Here is a 5,000-nt window from a genome sequence, read left to right as displayed (position 1 = left end):
TGTCTCTTTATCTTTGTCCCTCTCTCGCTGTGTCTCCCTCCCTTCCTCTCTGTTTATTTCGGACCCGCTTTGCTTCACCTCCTTCCTCTCAGCTCAGCTGCTCTGGGATTGTCCTGATCATTCGACATTAAAATATCTTCTCCTCACTATTGCACTGTGTTCCCCTCATCTCGACCATGTAATATTAAAGTCAGGGGGGACAGCCCTGCTGTTTTCTATGAGAGCTTGTTCGTGGCAGAGAAGAAAAAGGGCCGAGAGCAGGAGAGGGGAAAGCGATGTAACCCACAGCCAAGCCAGCGAGATGAATGCACTCTGACTAAATCTCCCCTTTAGCCACTTATTATTATTCAGAAAGTCCAAACCCTGCTCTACCACAGCTCGAAAGCTGCATATAAAATGTGAGGGATGCATTTGGAGACGGTCAACAAAAGCTTTTTAAGGCGAGGCAGAGACTAAGAACAAGAGCAGGCATTTTGGATTGATTATCCACTTTGATTACTACTGCACCCTAAATGTAACAGATGACCAATTGTGGTTTCTAAATTTCTACATGACTGGTAACCAACTGTGTTTGGGAGTAAATTAACTACTCCCATTCACCCATTATCAAGAAAACCATTGTGGACTGCCTGCTGGAAGAGGAAACACTTTTATTAGGGGTCCCTCTGTAGTGCAGCCCACCAATGAGGCTACATTACAGCACATGTGCCATTAGAGCAGGACAGATGGTCGGAGTTAACATCAAATCAATGCCGGGCATGACGTGATTGGGAGGGAAGCCCGCATTGCCCCACGAGACCGCCATGGCGTCACTGTCACTGCTGCATGGTTCAGTTTGACATGTTTGATCAGGTGACTCCATGCTGAGTGTATCCACTTTGAAATTGAAATGCATGCCAGAGGATGATTACAGCACCCCTCCGTGTTTTGTAACACAGGTGGATCCGCATTACAAAATCTATAATATTATATTACACTCGTGCATTATGCATGCAACATGCCATTAGTGAAGACGGGTAGGGGTAGGACCAGGGTTTCTTTTAATGAATTTTTCAGATGATCATGATGATAGGAGGATTTGCATTTGCGGGAGGTGACATTGTGTTTGTTCTGGAAAATTGGTTGAGATTAAGGTTCATGGTCATGGTGCGCCTGTGCCAGCTAATACTGTTATAAAGAACTGGAAAACATCAGGTTGTGTTGTTATCCTTGTATTTGGTTAAATGAATTAATCTCTGCAGTAATCCCGACCTTGTTAGGTTAATTTCCATGGCAATGAAAAATGTCATACTGATTAAATACAAATATAACACATTGTGTGTCACAGCGTTGCTTCACATTGTGTTTGACCATCATGTCATATTGTAGCAGACTGAATCGTTTCATATTTTATTATGTGACCATGATAAGGAGGTACACAGTAGTATGAATGCCTATGAAGCACCAAATGCAGCTAAACAAATTGGCATTGGAGCTTTTCCATAGCTAACTGTACAAAAATGCAATATACCTTTTTGGCATCTTCTGTGTTGTCCATGTATCATTCAACAGGAACCTAACTGATGAGCTTTATCTCTTTGGTACGTTTTTTCATTCTTGTTGCATTCGTACTCGGAACTCTTAACTCCGGCCGGCACCGCTCCAGCTGGGAGATCTGCGAGTAGCGAGTCTACTATGCTCCACAAGCTCTCCTAGCTTTTTTAGTAACCTAATAATAAATAAACAACTGTTACATGCCACAATCAAATAACCACAAACAAAATAGCCATCATGAGCGTACCTTTTGCAATTTTAAGTTTGAATGGGTTATCATTCTTCGGCTCAGTGCGTGTGCTTTGTGCTATTGGGTTAGCTTGCTGAGCAGCAGCTCTCGCTCGTACTTTGGCTGAGTGGGTGTGTGCTCATGAACAAGTGGACTCCTGAACTTTACTTTCACTGTTGGCCCATTTGTCCATGTTTTCTTTTTTTTTTTTTCGTTACAAGCTGTTGTTTGTGTTTTGTGTTGTCTGTGGTTTTCAGTGATAACCGTTTTTTTTTAAATGCTGCATTGGCTGATGTGTTCGACCAATCACTGGCTTCCCTCATGGTTCCTCTTGTGCTGAGAGAGTATCTGCTCTGAAGTAGGAGCTAAAGAAAGTCCCTGTTCTGAGAGCTATGATCGTTCCTACTTCTTGCAGTGCGGACGCAATAAAAAAGGTCTTACAACTGTGAAGAAGTTCCTCCGGTCTGATGATGCCTATAGTCTTTATCCCAGTTTGAGGGTGCCCAGTTGTCATGAAGCTGTTTAGATGAGATGAGGCAAACTCCAAAGCGAGTAACTTGACTGAGTTGGGATTGTTTTGTCAAAAAATAAGATACTGTCCTGTCTACAAGGACTTAAGAGATGTACCTTTTAATAAAATGACCTAATTATGCTGATTTGTTTTGGCCGGGTGACTGGCTGGTAAAATGTGAGTTGTGCTTGTGGAAGGGAATCTTCTCTATAGCAGATTTTATTTGCCAAGCTTGGGATAGAAGGCAGAATATTTTGTTTCGGACCGAGCGGTAAAATAACCTATCATTTTGTAATTGCTAGTTGACCACTGTAACTGTATTTTTGATGGCTTGTAAACCCATGAGGGTCGGGCACTTTGTGTGCATGACACGAAAAAAAGAAAAATCAATCATGATACCACTATTTGAAACCAATGGTAGGAGATAAATATACAGTATGATGCTTTAAAAACATCTGAAAGTGTGAAAGTGTTTCAGCTTTGTAAAGGCTACTTTTCTGTCATTACTCAACCACTTGCATGAAGGACAGAAGGCCACTTAATGAGCTCTCACTCAAAACAAAAGGATCTGTCTCACTCTGAAACCAGAACGCAACACTTAGCGGCTAGTGGCCGTGTGAGGCAGGGCTTAGGAAAAGTGGTAGTTTGAGCTAAATGCTAACATTGGCATGTTACATGCCCACAGCGACAATGCTACTACGCTGATGTTAAGCAGTTTACCATGTTCACCATCTTTGACTAGCATGTTAGCATGCTAACATTTGCTAATTAGCAGTAAACACAAATTGCAGCCGAGGCTGATGGGAATGCCATTAATTATGTAGGCACTTGGTATTAAATCAAAGTATACCATATTAAAGGTTTGACCGGATGATGGATTGAACATCAGGCAATCACCAAAGTAAAGACAATGCTTCTTGTAAGTAGAGATGTCACAAAATGTAGTAGTCGATACCAACACCAGGGAAATTCCATGATTCTCGATACCAATTCCGTACCACGGTAAAAATGTATATATACATTTTAATAATAAATTAGATGGCGGGACACCATTAGTCTCGAGCCCTGACAGTACATACGATACCTGCGGTACTGTAGAAAAGCGAGTACTGTCACGTTTTCAGAATTTTTAGCATCGACTTGGTACCGAAGTATTGGTTCTCATGACATCCTTACTTGTAAGTCACGGAAATTAACCAAATCTTAATCAGAAGTCAATCCATCAAATAATGAAAACAATGTTATTCAGATTCAGAAATGTCAGTCATGGTGTTACTTTAGGAAAAGTCAGAGATCGTTAAGGATTCATCCTTTTGGGAACATGAATGGTTTTTTACCAAATTCATCAAATTCCTATTAGTTGTTGAGATATTGACATTGAATCCTGAAAAAAAAAGGATACATTTTATTATTATCTGACCCAGCCTGGTTGATTTTGTTTAAAAGGGAGAAAGTTTAAGAACTGATTTAATCAGAAGAAAAGACAAGTCTATTATAATAATATACTGCTGCGCAACTACATAGAAAACAAGTTCAATGGTTTATTAATGCAAATTTATTTCAAAACTAACTCTGGATGGTAAATATTTTATACTGCCCTGCCATTGGCAGCTGAACCAAAAACTTAATTTCAGACTCTGTCAGTCATAGATTTGTTATACATGATAATGGTGCAGCCTGCTCCTTCCTACGTCCATGAAAAAGACATCAGAGGTTACAAACTGGTTTCTCCATTTGCTACAGACTGTTAATATTCTACCAGAAGCTGTAGTTTTAAATCAAACAGCCTTCCCAGAGAAGAACAGAATATTTATATCACACCCTGTGCCTGTACGGCGTGAGTACCGAGCAGTCGTGATTACAGCTGAAGTGTTGCGATAATGACCTTGCTTCGGGTATTCTACAAAATATTAATTATAGGTTGCTGTGTTTATGAGTCAGCTCTGGTCGTTACGCAACCCAGGCGAGCAAAACAGCCAACTGTTTGGATGTGAATTCACCAAAAACACAAATCTGTGAGGCTGGTCTTTGTCTGAAGCTGCTGTTACAGAAACGGCACCATCATTACTCAGTTCTCTTGACACATATTCATCGATAATGTAAAAGCTACGAGATGAGAAATCAATACAGTAATAAGGAACCGAGTCTATTCATTGGCAGTTTTAATTGCAAGCTTGTTGCGTGACTGTGTCATGCTGATGATTTCCCTTCAGCACCTGCAGTCACATATGAAGCTGTTTGCTGGGGAGGGAAGGCATTTGAGTAGATAGCATTATGAGCATCCTTGCTAATTATCTGTTTCTAGTTCTCTAACCAAAATCTCTCTCTCTCTCTCTCTCTCTCTCTCTCTCTCTCTCTCCCCCCCCCATCATTCCTGCCCCTCCTTGTGCTCGACAGTCTTATTTGTATTCAGGTGGCTTCCTCTCCTCCCTGTGTGTGACTCTGCAGAGCAGGTGTCCACGGCTGTGGCTCAGACAATGATAGGCCACTGATAAGCTGCCTCGCACAGACTGATAGATAGGCAGAGACCCTGTGTTTTCTGTGAGGTGAATGACATGTTTTCAGCTGGTGTTTTGCAGTTATGGAAGGTCATTTAAATGCAGAGAACATAAACTTGCAAATCCCCATGGACGCATAGGCCTACAATATGCATACACACTGGCATGTGTCAAAGCTACATGCTGCACACATTTAATACATTTTTGAATGTGTGTCAACTATTTAAAG

General features: G+C 41.1%; 1 protein-coding gene across 5 annotated transcripts in view; it reads left to right on the top strand.

The window, feature by feature from the left end:
• Positions 1-5,000, top strand: part of dab1b (DAB adaptor protein 1b) — a 103,999-nt gene that overhangs the window by 22,073 nt on the left and 76,926 nt on the right. Inside the window, exon 1 of one of the 5 annotated variants that reach the window (XM_029452849.1) lies at positions 4,800-4,819. The exons of the other annotated variants lie outside the window; for them this stretch is intronic. The gene's annotated coding sequence lies outside the window, so the exon portion shown is untranslated. Of the gene's footprint in view, positions 1-4,799; positions 4,820-5,000 lie in introns of those variants that run through there. 5 annotated transcript variants of the gene reach the window in all.

The sequence above is a fragment of the Cottoperca gobio genome, chromosome 17, assembly GCF_900634415.1.
Source record: "Cottoperca gobio chromosome 17, fCotGob3.1, whole genome shotgun sequence".
Classification (NCBI taxonomy): Eukaryota; Metazoa; Chordata; class Actinopteri; order Perciformes; family Bovichtidae; genus Cottoperca; species Cottoperca gobio.
Note: the sequence above shows the minus strand (reverse complement) of the source record. Positions and strands in the feature narration are given on the sequence as shown.